The sequence below is a fragment of the Candoia aspera genome, chromosome 7, assembly GCF_035149785.1.
Source record: "Candoia aspera isolate rCanAsp1 chromosome 7, rCanAsp1.hap2, whole genome shotgun sequence".
NCBI lineage: Eukaryota > Metazoa > Chordata > Lepidosauria > Squamata > Boidae > Candoia > Candoia aspera.
In genome coordinates, this window is record NC_086159.1 from 46,140,290 (window position 1) to 46,155,653 (window position 15,364).

A 15,364-nucleotide genomic window follows, 5' to 3' on the forward strand; every position below is an offset into this window, starting at 1 on the left:
CAGGTTGTCCAGGAATATTCCTAATCCAAGGCAATACTTTGTTACACTTTTATAAGAATAAAGTACAGTAAAGGAGGGCATGGCCCAATGTTTCAATGACCACTGAAACACAAGTGTAGGTTCTAGCACTGTGGAGGATATTCCTGACCCTGCCTTCCAGTGCCACTGAAGGACTTTTATGGGAGAAGACTGAATAGCCACAGTACTTTGGAAGCATTCTTGCCTATTACAACATTTACAAAATATCCAATAATTTGTAAGGCAGATTTCAAGTTCTGTCTGGTTATTACCCACACCAGAGATTAATGCAATCTTTACTTGATTATAGCCCAATTCCTTTTACAATAGGAGGGAAGACCTCACTGAAGCATTTTTCTCTTCAATTTCACCCTTGCATCTGGATGTCAAATTATTAGGAAATATTAAAGGACTTCAGCCCTGAGGAAAGGAGGTCATATTCAGCCATAAATTGTAGATATTAATCCATGTTCTGGTTTCTACATCAAAATAAACTATTTTATGAAGGGCCAGACTGGGGACACAGAGGGTCATCTGAAACAATTACCTCAAAAATGTTCACTAGATTGTAAAGACTTTATATATGTCTATAACTGTGATTTCATGAATGTACTTTAATATTAATTACAAACCACCCTGAAGGGCTAGTATCCTGAAAAACTGTAATATTAACATGAATATTAACATGAAAAACATGTCAGGAGCTACATTCACAAAAATAATAGATGGTCAGGATAAAAGCTGTCTTGATTTACATTTAAATTAAAGTTAATAATATGACTACTTTTCAGTAATGCACTGAATAACATCCCCTTTGCCACTTTACAATTTGCATTTGGCAAAACTTTTGGGGTCCATACAAAAGGCTTTCTGGAAACACTTTTAATCTGGTTACTCAACTTTGGTAAATAGTTGCATCGCTGTGATATTCACTGAAACATTTCAGAATAACCTCAAAAACAACTAAATGTCATCCAGTTTATATAATGCCAATGACCTTTTTCTTGTACCTAGTCAAAATAGTTTCTCTCTATTGAAAAAAAAATCCAGTTCCACCAGAATCCTCTTCCACAAGTACTGTCCCTTTAAATAGAATTAGGCATCAACTGCAAATTACACACACAGACTAGTTAGTTATTTATTAAAAACATAATGGGTAGGATGAATTATTTATCCCTCTTTATACTCAAGGTAATGTTAACCTAAGAGTATAAGAATTCTGCAACTCCAGAAAAAGTCTAAAAATAATGGTTCATGGACATGTACAATGGACATGAAACATATGTGAAGTGAAAGATGTAAAAGAATATGATTTTATTTAACTTTTGCCTACCAATCCCTTTTTATATATTATAGATTAAGCTCAGGTACTAATGGATCTCAAATGCATGCATTATTAATTTTCCATTATTTATCAGATGTAATTTTCCAAGAGCTATGCACAACTTCAAATACTATTTTTTAAACAATCCACAATTATTAATTTCAACAAAGAAGTAAAAACACTATTTTTAAAAATAAATCCTGCTTGATCTACAAAATTTGTATCAAACACCACTTCAGTCAGGATTTTCAATGTGAATTCTGGAGAAACATATATTTTGTTATTCCCTCAACCAATGTAAACTCAGTGGTATAATTATCAACTATTATTACTTTAAATCTGCAGTATTTACAGTACTGGTAATCTCCAGTTGAAGAATATTAACCTGTTATAAAAAACAGATCAAGTCCGGACAAATTATTCTGGCCACTGCAACCAACACTCTAGTTTCATAAAAGTTATATGAAAGATAGCATTATATTAGTTTGCGGGTTCAGGGAGGCAAAGAATAAGTCACAGATATTGGGAAAAGACAAGTGATTCTGCAAGGCTAGACATAATTGTTGTTGCTACAGAACGCAAGATACTACTTTGCAGATTTTCAGGCAACAAGGTTATTCTAGTGCTGGCTTTCTGACAAACAAAATAAAGATTTCCAGAATGACTGGGTTAGCCTCTCAGGGAAAAAACAAGAGCGCTGCAGCATTCTGAAAAAGTCAGTTTTATGAGAATCCACCTCACATGAACGATGAAAACTATCTGTTCAAATGTGCAGATTCTGGGCCTGAGATAGTTAACTGTGAGTACAGAGAACTTGAGAAGTAGCCTGGGCTGATGTGTGCAAAGCAGCAGATTGCTGATTACTTTGAAAACAAGAAAGCACAATGGATGCTGGATGCTCAGGCCCCAACAGGAGATTCTGAATGTTGATTGCAAGGTGAGATATCTAGCAAGCCAGAAATAGCAACATACCATTATCCATATATTTATATCCTATGTTTATCACACTGTGTTCCCTTCTCCCATACGAATTAAAATCACCATAGGGCTGTTGAAGACACTTCATAATGATGTCTGATGTTAGTCCACCTACAAAACTGGATACAATTTGAAGTGTCTGTGCGCGTGTTTGTGCAAGGAATCATTCCCGGCCGCAGGTGAGCAAAGGGACTCAAACCTAGGCATTCAAGTGACCTTGCACACGCGGTCGCCCAGAACGGCGTCTGAAACACCTGAGTAAGGAGAGATAAAAACTGCGATCGCTGAGGGATTAGGAAAAGAAACGAGGTCCTATTAGTCACGGGCGATGATGGCACAGGGACGACGCAAAAGGAAAAAGGCTGAAGTCCATCTTTCTGCAACCTGGTGCCCTCCAGTTGTGTCGGACTACAACTCCCCAAATCCTCAGCCACGCTAACCGGAGGTAATGGGAGTTGCAATCCAATGCCTCTGAACAGCACGATTCCTCTGAAGCTGCACTTTCGAGTGGCTCCAAAAGGAGGGGGAGGGGGAGGAAAAAGCTAGCAGCGAGACTTACCTGCGGAGGCCAGCGAGGCCGCCCTTCCCAGCCGCAGATGACGAGCCAGCAGCAGCTGCCACTTCTTCTTTCGCTCCGGCAGCGAGTTCCCGATCCTGATCGCCAGCGTCGCAGGCACAACGGGGTGCGGCTGCGCATGCGTTTAAAAGCACAACAACCTCGATCAGGGCGGAACTAGAGTCCGCCGATGCCAGTTAGGACTTCAGGGGCGGGGCGGAGAGCTGCGCGGCTCCCCCTAGAGGATGTGTCTGGCGACTTCACGCTCTGCTGCTGGCGAGGAAATGCGCAAATGGCCTTGGCAGGGCTGCTCTTTCGCCGGGAAGCGAGGGGAGGACGAGAACGGCAGTTGGAGGCTAATCCCTCCGGGCCAAAAAAAATACTGCTGGCCAGCTGCAAATTGCTACTGACTTGGACTCATCCTGTGCAGCATTTTCTATGAGAGAGAGAAGCGAAATGATGACATCTGCAAACTCTCACCCCCGAAAAAATGCTCTAAAATCCGATTTCTGATTCAGGAGGACAGAAATCGCCTGAGGCTGAGTAGGATTTCTTTCCAGGAAGAGTGTTGCTTGGCTTAACACTCTCGAGACCATTTCCACAATAGAGATTTATAAAGCTTTTCTCATGGCTGGGTAAATGATGAGCGATCTTCGGGTCTTTGGCAGAAAAGTGCGTTTGCTTAAGCTGTGATGGAGGATATCTGCAGGGTATACTTTAAAAAAGTCAAGTTGGCAGCCACAATGGTGCAATTAAAGCTCCACCTGTTTTTTATGCATGACGTGGCTGGCATCTTGTTTCTTTTGACCACGCCTGTGGACACCCCTAAGTGTGAAGTCCTATGATGCCCTGGTCATGACAAGGCCAGTGAGTGGTGCTGTCCCTACAGTTTTAATGAGGGTCAAGTTAATGAAAATGATTAGTGGGTCCCTTGGCTTCCTTTCCCTTCTCACCATCACCAGCTGGCTGGAAAAACAATCACCAAACATTCTCCTTAAAGTGTGGTGGGGCAAGGTTGGCCCTGATCACTGGGCACTACCCTCCATATCCAGTTTCCACAGAGACATTTGCTCACAAAGTAGACACAAGGCTACTTCCACATACTGCTGACCCTTAAATCAGAACTGGACTCCTTGGTTGCTCACTGCAAGGACTGCACTAACTTTCAGGAAGTGTCAGGCTCTGCCTGCTACCCAGTAAAACACAGACGCTAGTGTAGGCTTAGGTTCTGGTTTTATTTGAGTATAGAATGCATGCCCTTAGAAAAGCTGAGAGTGAGTGGAGCGCGCTGGAACGGGATTTAAATAGCCCGCGCCGGTCAGCGCTCCGCCCCTTCTTACTTCGGGTGCACCCTGAGCCCCGTCGGCTCCGTTGCCAGTAGGTGAGGGATCGTGGAGCCCCTTCTGTGCTCCGGGCGTTTCCTTGATTGTTTCCCCGGCCGGTGATGGTTCATTGCCGGGCGATTAGGTTCGTAATCTTTTTGACAGCTCGGGCGCGCCTCGTGGTCTGGTCTTGTCAATTACCTTCTTTGCAACATTGCATCTCTCTCTTCCTTGCCTCTGGCTAAGATTGATACTTTGTTGCCAGCACCTGTTGCTCCCTTTCGTTAGTTAGTTGCCTTATTCCTAAATCCACCTGGTACCCATTTCCCTGCATTGTCATGCGAGCCGTTGTGATGTCACAATCATCGCAACGGTGATCATGACATACTGCCCCCCTTTGGGAAGGTTAAGCCGCGGGTTTGGAGGGGTAGGCGGTGTGGAAGGTGCGGATCAGGTCAGGAGCTTGGACGTCACAGGCAGCGACCCACTCAGGGCGTGGAACGTGTTTCCACTTTACGCGGTATTGGAGGGAGCCCCGCCGCTTGCAAGAGTCAAGTACCTCCTTCACTTCGAAGTGTTGCTGTCCGTCTATCATCACTGGTGGAGGGGGGGCATGCGTGGGTGCCACCGGGAGGGATCACTTGCCAGCTTGAGTAAGCTGCAGTGAAATACCGGGTGCAGTCTCTTTAAATTATGTGGCAGGTCCAAGTGCACTGTGACTGGGTTCACGATTTGTGTCACCTGGAATGGTCCAATAAACTTGGGGGCCAGCTTCTTCGACGGTTGCGGCGATTTTATGAATCTGGTGGATAGATAGACCATGTCCCCCACCTGAAATGTTGGTTGCTGGTGCCGGTGTTTGTCCGCTTGTAATTTGTACGCCGTTTGTGCCTCTTTAAGCGCGTCTTTGATGACTGGCCAGGAGTCCGCAATTTTCTCACCCCAATCACAGGCGGCCACTGTTGGGGACAGAGGCTGGTAGTTCAGGGATGGGGACGAACTCCCGACCCGACACCACTCCAAAGAGGGTTTTTCCCGTGCTTTGGTGTATCGCGTTGTTGTATGCGACCTCTGCAAACAGGAGGAGGTCCACCCAGTCGTCTTGGTGATAGTTTATGTAGGAGTGGAGGAATTGCTCCAATGTGGCATTAAGGATCTCTGTGGATCCGTCCGTCTGGGGATGCCAGGAGGTTGACAGGGCTTGCTGGGTACCTATCAGTTTCAAAAAAGCCCGCCAAAACCTCGAGGTAAATTGTGTGCCCCTATTGGTCACCAAGCGGGAGGGGCATCCGTGTAGGCGGTACACGTGGACTAGGAACAATTTCGCCAGCTGTTGGGCTGACGGGATCGAGGCGCAGGGGATGAAATGTGCTTGTTTTGAAAAGTAGTCTTTTACCACCCAAATGACTGTTTTCTTTTGGCTGGGCGGTAAGTATGCTATGAACTATGAAGTCCATTGAGATTTCCTCCCAAGGGCAGGAGGGTTCAGCCACGGGTTGCAGCAGCCCCTGGGGTTTGCCAGCTGATCGCTTGGCCATCGCACACACTGGGCAGGACACCACGTATGTCTTGACGTCCTTCCTCAGCGAGGGCCACCAAAACTGTCTCTGAGTCAGGTGTAGGGTTTTCAAGAACCCAAAGTGACCAGCCTGTTTGCTGTCATGCGATCTGTTGCGGATCGCCTACCGTTGTGAGTCGGGTACATACAACCTTCCCTCCGCCCATGCGAGGTCCTGGTCCATAGTGACCTTGTTGGGGTTGGCGAGGAGCCAGGGGTCAGATTTTAATGCCGTTATAAAATCTGCTCATAGCCCACTTGGCATTTGAGGTTGCCTGCATCTAGGGGTGGGTTGCATCGTAGTTGTTTGTGAGTGGGGGGGAGGCTGTCCCCGAGCGCGACCCCGGGTGACCGCTGCCATACCCAGCTGGGAATCGGAAAGCACCATCCCTACGATGTCAGAGATAGGCTCCGCATCTTGAGGCAGTCGAGAGAGTGCATCTGCCAGGAAGTTCTTTTTGCCTGGTATGAACTTCAGCTGGAAGTTGAACCGGCTGAAGAACTGAGCCCAGCGTATTTGCTTGGGACTGAGACGCCGAGGCGTACAGAGCGCCTCGAGGTTGCGGTGGTCTGTCCAGACCTCGAACGGGCAAGTCGTCCCTTCCAAAAGGTGACGCCAAGCCTCCAGCACTGCTTTGACCACAAATGCCTCCTTTTCCCACACGTGCCAGCACCTCTCTGTCTCCTAGAATTTCCTCGAGAGATAGGCGCATGGCTTCAGGATTCCTGCAGAATCCTTTTGCAGCAGGATGGCGCCTATTGAGAAGTCAGAGGCATCCACCTGCACCACAAAAGGCCGTTCGGAGTCCGGGTGGGCTAGAATTGGCTCCGCTGTGAACAGCGCTTTTAGCCTGTCAAACGTGGTTTGACAGGCAGGAGTCCAATTAAGTATGGCCCCCGGGTTTTTTACCTTGCGCGTCTCCCCGACGCCTTTGGTCTTGAGCTAATTGGTTAAGGGTAGGGCGATTTCCGTGAACCCCCTCGCGAAGGACCTATAGAAGTTTGTGAACCCAAGGAAGCTTTGAAGCTGGCACCTGGTGTGTGGGCGTTCCCAGCTCAAAACTGCCTGGACCTTCCGGGGTCCATCTCTACGCCTTTGTCAGAGATTCTGTACCCTAGGTAGTCCAAGCACGACTTATGGAATTTGCACTTGGACAGCTTAGCGTAGAGTTTGGCTTTCTGGAGCTTGGTGAGGACTTGCCTCACCCACCTCTCGTGTTCCCTCTGCGTCCTCATGTAGATGAGGACATCATCCAGGTAAACCAGTACACCCTTGAATAGGTGTTCATGCAGTACCTCATTGATGAGTTGCATGAAGACCCCCGGGGCCCCCGAAAGACCGAATGGTAGTACCTTGTATTGGAAGGAGCCCAAGGGGCAGTTGAATGCCATTTTCCACTCGTCCCCCTCCCTGATGCGGATTCTGTAGTACGCCTCACGGAGGTCGAGTTTGGAAAACACCCTTCCCTTTGACAGGTGTGCTAGCATGTCCTTTACGAGGGGCAGGGGGTATTTGTTGGATAGGGAAGCGGAATTTAATCCGCGGTAATCGGTGCATAGTCTCAGGGTGCCATCCTTCTTTTCCTGAAATAGGACGGGTGCTCCAACCGGCGAGTTCGCTGGTTCTATGAAGCCCCTGGAGAGGTTTTTGTCCAAGAATTTCTGCAGCGCCGCTAATTCTCTCTGGGTCATGGGGTAGATCTTGGGCTTGGGTAATGGGACGTCTGGGAGCAGTTCAATTGTGCAGTCTGTCTTGCGGTGGGGGGGTAATTGGTCCACCTCCTCTTCTCCAAAGACATCTGCAAAGTCTGCATATTGCTCCGGCAGTCCTTCTGGGGGGGGGGGGTCGTGGGTGTGTCCGACGACTTCTGCCCTCCCCACCGTCGGAGCAGGTGGTTTGTCTGGTGTCGGTGCCTGGTAGACCCCGTCTTTGAACTTGATGGAGCGTGTCCTCCAGTCTATGTGTGGGTTGTTGCGTGCTAGCCAGGGGATCCCCAGTACTACTATGGGTTTCCCTATCTGGGTCACCACAACGTTTATTGATTCCTTGTGGGTGCCCATTGTCAGGGTGACCATTCCGATCCTCTGAGTGGCCGGTCTCCCCCCCGCTGTAGAACCGTCTAGTTGATGGAACGCCAGCGGTTTAGGGAGGGGGAAACAGGGCAGTTTTAGTGCGGCAACAATGTCCGGGTGGATCAGATTTCTGGAGCACTCAGAATCCACCATAGCTTCGGTCGCAATGGCTCTAGGGCCGTAAGAGAGTTCAATTGTCCCTGCCAGGATGGAGCAATCGTCACTCACCTTGGGGTTGTTGTGCCCCTTCTTCACCACCTGCCCAGCAGCGCTGCTTAGAGCAGGTGGGGAGTGTTTTCCACCGGCTGTTCTTGGGCGTCGATCGTGTCCCCTGCGAGGTAGGCGTCCGCGTCCTCGTCCGGGGTTGCTAACGCTCCTGTCAGCCGTCTGGGGGGGGGTTGGATGGCTTGTGCGACGTCTTCGGTGTGGGTCTGGGCGGGCAGTCCATTGTCCTGTTTCTGAGACAGTCCGCCGCTCGGTGGCCCATTTTCCCACACCTGGTACACTGCCCACGGGCAAGCCTCCGTTGTTGGTCTGCGTGCCAGGTTGGGCCCGACTGTGGGACTGGTCCTCTTGTGCTGGGCGGAATTTTGTCATCTGCAGTTGCGAGAAGGAACGTGCGCTGAGCGTGCTCCGCTTTTCCGGCTAGGCAAATCCACCCGTGAAGGGAGGCTGGGTCATCCCTGTAGAGTGCCCATTGAAGCACCTCCCGGTTGAGGCCACGCTTGAACATGTCGATCAGGGTGGCCTCGGACCATTCCGTGATTTTGCCCGCGAGGACCTTGAATTTGAGGGCGTAGTCGGCTACCGTTTTTCTTCCCTGGCGCAGCGCTTGAAGTGTGCACTTGGCCCTTTCCTTCGCCAGGGGGTCCTCAAAGTAATGTTTCAACTCGCCAAGGAAGTTGTGGAAATTGGCCAAGGCTGGGGCTCCGGACTCGGACATCTGCACGTACCAGTCCGCAGCCCTGTCTTGGAGCTTGGTGGCCACTGCCAAGATTTTTGCAGCTTCTGTGTTGAAGCAATGGCCATATTGGGCCATGTAGTCCCTTGCATTTGTTAGAAAGAAGGACGGTTTCGTAGGGTTCCCGTCAAATTGTACGGTAAAGTCTTTGGCGAACCTCCCAATTTGTGGGTCCCCTACCTGTGGGTGGTGAGGGATGGCTCCCACTGGCCTGGGGCTGCGAAGCCCTGCGACAGAGTCTCGTGCTTGGCCCCTTCCGCTTGGGGTTGTTGGCGGGATGGGTATGTTGCCCCGATCCCCTTGGCCCCTGTGCCGTCTCAGTCTTGGAGCACTCACTGACGATTGTTGCTAGGGACTGGAGCATATGTTCCAGGTCTCGTACCTTGGCTTTCAGGGTCGTGTCCTTCAGGGTCGTGTTCTCATCTGCCGATGCCAGGGACAGGAGCAGGTGTTTGAGGTATCGTACCCTGGCTTCCAGGGCCGTGACCCTGTCTGGCGTGCCCTGGTCACCCGGCGTCAGTGCTGCCAGATGCCGTCCGGTACATAGTCTTGCGCCTTCCTGCTCGGGCATTTGGGGGTAGTGGAGCCTCCAGGTGGAGTAGGGTGTTCCCATCCAGGGTCCTGCTCCGCCGGCCCAGGTAAAGGGTTGCTGGTCCTCGACTTCGTCTTCCGTCGGGGTTCCCCCGTCTGGGTTGGAGCTCCAGGTCTGGAACTGGGGTGCAGTGTGGGCAGGGAGAGTGTCCGTGTCCCCTTTCGGGTGCGCTGCCTCTTGCGGGCCATCCTTCACGCCTCTGGTGCAAAGTGCTGGCTCCATCGCTGTCCCTGGTTCCGTTTCTCGCCAGTTGGTCTCTTCTGCGGAAAAATTTTCATCCAGTGGAGCTTGGCGACTTTGGTTTGGTGACTCTCAGCTTTATGTCAGGCTCTGCCTGCTACCCAGTAAAACACAGACACTAGCGTAGGCTTAGGTTCTGGTTTTATTTGAGTATAGAATGCATGCCCTTAGAAAAGCTGAGAGTGAGTGGAGCGCGCTGGAACGGGATTTAAATAGCCCGCGCCGGTCAGCGCTCCGCCCCTTCTTACTTCGGGTGCACCCTGAGCCCCGTCGGCTCCGTTGCCAGTAGGTGAGGGGTCGTGGAGCCCCTTCTGTGCTCCGGGCGTTTCCTTGATTGTTTCCCCGGCCGGTGATGGTTCATTGCCGGGCGATTAGGTTCGTAATCTTTTTGACAGCTCGGGCGCGCCTCGTGGTCTGGTCTTGTCAATTACCTTCTTTGCAACATTGTATCTCTCTCTTCCACACCTCTGGCTAAGATTGATACTTTGTTGCCAGCACCTGTTGCTCCCTTTTGTTAGTTAGTTGCCTTATTCCTAAATCTGCCCGGTACCCATTTCCCTGCATTGTCATGCGAGCTGTTGCGATGTCACAATCATCGCAACGGTGATCATGACAGGAAGCCACAGAGTAACTAGAAATGTTTCATTGCACATTCACACCCTGTCAGTTCAAATAACTACTGAATTCCATTGGTATATGTCTGTGCTCCAGCTCAACTAACAGAAGAGGCACGCTGGGAGAAACAGAAGGAGGGAACACCCACAAAGCCCTTTGGAAACCCTCCTCCATGCCTATGATCTGTCAGCTGGGTTATTTTAGGGCATGGGTCTAGCACGCTTTCAGTATATGAGGTGCGGGTTGAGTGTCTGACCAGCACCTTCCAGTCAAACATTATGCGAGCAGGCACTTCTGCAGAAACCAGATGTCTGGTCACTCCTGCAGCTCAAACCAAAATAGCCATGGAAGGCAGTTCGCAGTGACTGGAGGGGAGGGGTCATGCCCACAGGATCCTGGAAATAGCCAATAGGAGCTGGGCAGATCCCAATCTCTGTCTGGGTCATCAACCACACCACTGAAAAATTGTTCTGATTGTGGCCAGGTCCAGAACTGGGTCGGGGGAATATGGAGAAATATTTTTAAACTGGAACAGCTAAAAATAACTTTACAGTAAGCTGCCTCTGCAAGAGAAAGGCAACCTCTTGAGGACATGTCATTCAAAAATGGTTCACGGGGCAACTTCATGCCATAGTTAGAGGGACGTGAGCCCATTGTGTCATCAGTCATTGCTGTGCTAGTATATCGGTGAAGACAGGCTTTCCTTTGTCACAACAATAGATGAGCGTGATGAACATAATACACAATAAATCACTAGGGAGAAAATGGTCTAGCTACCTTCTGAAGTGCCCTATTTCAAGCCCCTATTTTCTGCATTGGTCATGCTGACTGGGAATTCTGGGAGTTGTGGGCTAACAGGTCCTTTATCAGTTTAGCACCTTAATCTTTGCAGAAGGCTATTACTCCTGCTATTAATTCCCAGGCAATTTTTCCCTCCAGTGAGAGGTATCTAAAGTAATTACACATGCAAGCATTCCACAGGAGAGCTATAGATTCCCCCTCTCTGAGATAAAAGAGGAATAAATCAAGTAGAAACCTTATTTCTTCAGAAAAAGTTCTATTAAATGTAGTAGTACTTACTCTCCCGGTAACTGGGTTTTAAAATTGACAGCAGATGTTTGAAGAATATCTCATGTAGTGTACTGTACAGACTATTTCAGTTGCACCATTTTGGAATATGGTTCATCAGTCTCTCTAAGGTATAGCAAGCAGTAGAACACATCCTTTGAATGTGAAAGGCCTCTAACATTTCCACATAAGTTCGGAAACTTGCCTGAAATCCTGAGAATTATGGCCTGTCAGGATCGACAATACAGGTAGTCCTTGCTTAACAACCACAATTGAGACTGGAATTTTGGTTGCTAAGCAAAGCAGTCATTAAGCAAATCTGACCCAATTTTACAATCTTTTTTGCTGCAGCTGTTAAGCAAATCACCATGGGCATTAAGTGAACCATGTGGTCGTTAAGCAAATCATACAGTTCCCCATTGATTTTGCTTGCCAGAATCCAGCTGGGAAGGTTGAAAATGGTCACATGACCATGGGATGCTATGACAGTCATAAATGTGAAGTGGTTACCAAGCCCCCAAATCATGATCACATGATCACGGGGATACTGCAGTGGTCATAAGTGTGAGAACTGGTTGTAAGTCAATTTTTTCAGCACTGTCGTAAGTCTGAACCATCACTAAATGAATGGTTGTTAAGGGAGGACTACCTGTACTGCATTAGACAACTCAGTTATCTCACTCAGGAAACAGCTTCCTGGATGAGTTCACTCAATACAGTAGACTCTCAGTTAACCATCACCCATGGGGATTGGTAGATGCCAGATAAATGTAGTTTCTGGTTGCTTGAGAGTTACTCTTAAACCCTAATACCCACTTGATGGCAGCAGAGAGATACAGATTTTTGTGCTGGTTGCTTGAGAGTGCTGGTTGCTTGAGTTCTGGTTAACTGAGAGTCTACTGTATCTTTAATCTTAAACCTTAATTACCAGAACACAATGGCTGTGTTCACATAAGATCCTAATCAAATAAGTCTTTTAATGGCTTAAATTGGTGACTTAGTTCACCTAAAATGCTAGGACAATGACTTGGTTTCCCACAACATGCTGAACTACTGAGCCCATTTTAGCCTACTTTAGCAAATTGTGTAAACCTACTTACTATGTTTCTATCCTATACACACATATTTCTGAGTAACTTCCACAAATTGTCACATTATTATTTTACATAGATACCTGCCATAATTGGGCTCTAAAAGAATTTGCAGCATCTTGATTAGACAACAAAGGTTGTGTTTGCATAGCAAGTTTATTCTTCAACAACACAAGTATGGTTTCTTCAACAGAATTTACTAGATTTGCACCACACAGTGGATCCTCAAGTAACAAAACAGTCTTCCTTCTCACAACACACTAGGATAAAATGTGGCTAATTTATGGTTCAGTGTGTTATGGAAACATGCCAATATGTTCTTAGGGACTACAAAGGAGCCACTGTAGTCTCCTATTAAAAAGACCATGGGTTAATCCAAGAGGAGAGTGGACTACTGCATTCACAGAAAATCTATCTAAAATGTTATCCTTGATAGTAATTCTAATGAGACTGATAACTTGTTAGGTGCATCCAAGTGCACACTACATTCCTTACACAATGTAGTGAATATGTGCTCAACTCATGCACACTGGGCAGAGGTTTCCATGGGCAAAACTCTCACTGATTAGCAGCTGAAGAAGCCTCCTTGTGGACATGAATATTGAACATGTAAGGCTGATTGATTTACCCAGAAACCCCTATGTATCTAGGTATCTGTTGGATAAAGTAACTTGGATTCTCTCAGAGTTGGAATCTGGCTGTACAGGTCCTATGGAGTTATCTGAGGCACAGTTTTGCCCGATTATCTGGAAAGAGTTTGAACTAATCAACCCGGATGAAGTAGACAGGGTCCTTGAGGTTGTGAATTTGTCAACCTGTGTTTTAGATCCCTGTCCCTCCTAATTGATTACTGTCTCCTGGGAGATGATGTGATGAGGTCCATGCAGTGGTGAATGCTTTTCTGTGGGAGGGGGTGGTTATCTTTGTCTTGAAAGAGGCAGTTGTCTGCCCCTTCCTTAAGAGGCCATCATTGGACCCAAAAGATCTGGACATTTTTGTCAGGTTTCCAGGGAAGGTTACTGAGGGAGGTGGTCAGCTTACAGTTCCAGAGGACCCTGGATTATCTGGACCCCTTTCAGTGAGGATTCAGGCCTGGTCAGAGTACTGAGATGGCATTGATCACACTTGTCAGTGATCTCTGGCAAGCTCAGGGTGAGAGTAGTGTATTCATCCTGGCCTTCTTTTATCTCTGAGCAGCCTTCAATACCATTAGTCATGGTATTCTTCTGGGTCAGCTGAGGGATTGGGAGTGGGAGGCATGGTATTATTGTGGTCCCAGGCTAGTTCCAGTCAGTGTTAGTGGGGGAAAGAGGTCGAGCCTGAGGCCTCTGCTTCCAGTGGGCTTCCAGATGCAATTCAGGGTGCTACTTATTACCTATAAAGCCCTACATGGCAAAGGGCCAGACTATTTACAGGATTGTTTGTCTCTCGTTATTTCTGCTCAGCCCACCAGATCTAGCAGGGAAGGAATGTCCTTTCATAAAATAGCATCATCTTGTTGGATCCAGGAGTTGTGCCTTCTCTGTGGCAGTGCCTGCCTATGGAACAGCATCCTTCTGAAAACCTAGATAGCCCTAACCTGATAGCGTTTTGAAGATGTAGCTGTTCCCCCAGCTTTTGGCCAAAGGTTAGGGAAGCTCTGCTGGTTAATGCTGTTTTTATAAATTGGGATTTCTATTTTGGCCTTGGACATTGTGATTTAGACTGTTAAGTGGTATTTTAAACTTGTACACTAGAGTCACTGCTGTGAGATGGGTGGCCATATAAATAATATAGATACATAAACCATTCTGATAAATTCTATCAATTCCTGTAGCATTCTGACTTGGTAATGACCAGAGTGCTGATCTAGTTTTATCTTTTAATACTTGAGGGTCTTGTACAGTAAATAGAAGTGTCTTCTAAGGCAGTAGTTCTTAAACTGGGGGTAATTACCCCCAAGCAATCTGGGGTAATGGAGCCATTTGTAATTCCTTGTTTGTGAGTCTAGGATTCAGTTTGGAAATGCCACTGCCAAGATGCTTGCTGAAACAACAGAGTCTGATTTTTTGTAGGGGTAATGATATTTTTTGAGACCAGGAAAAGAGGTAACTTGTTTAACAGTTTAAAACATGTAATTGGTTTAACAGCCACTGTTCTAAAGTATCTTGGATGTTGACATCTCTACTGTATAGAATTTCATTATACTCCTTTCATCTTTGTTTGTTTTTCTTTGAACAAGTTACTATCTGTTCATTGGTATCCTTTAGTATACCAATTTGAGGTTGGAATCTCCTTCTGAGTTCAGAGACCTTTACGGAAATGTTCATTCTTTTTTCATGTCTTTTCTATCTTTCATATCTTTACAAATGTCATTGTAATAGTGCTCCTTGTCTTTTCCAACTGCTCTCCAAAAATTTTTGTTAAGTTTGTTCCTGAGATATTTGTCTTTCCTGGCTTTGGCTTCTCTTCTCTTCTCGGCAATTTCCACTGTTTGTTCTGACATTCAGTTTGCTTTATTCTGTTTCTTGGTCTGTCATAGTCTCTTTTCACATTTATCCTTAACAACTTGTTTGATTTCATTCCGTAGTCCTCTGGTTCCATATCAATGAGGCTCAGGACTTCAAAGCAGTTCCTGGCATTCTTCTTGCAAAACGGTGGGAATGTGCTTAGGATCATAGGTTGGCTTTGTTATTCTGCTTTAGCAGAACTTGCACATGAGCATTTTGTGATCTGTTCCAGTCAGTCCCTGGCCGTGTCTTTGCTGTTATAACTGAGCTCTTCCACCTCTTTGTACCAATAACATCATCAATTTGATTTCTGTGTATTCTATCTGGCAATGTTATGTAGGTGTCATTTGATTGTTTGAAAAATGTGTTGACAATGAAGAAATAATTAAATTAGTAGAAACTGGTAAGTTATTTTCCTGTATTATTTTTGTTTCCTAGGCCATACAGTCCAACTACGTTTTCCTCTGCTCCTTACTATT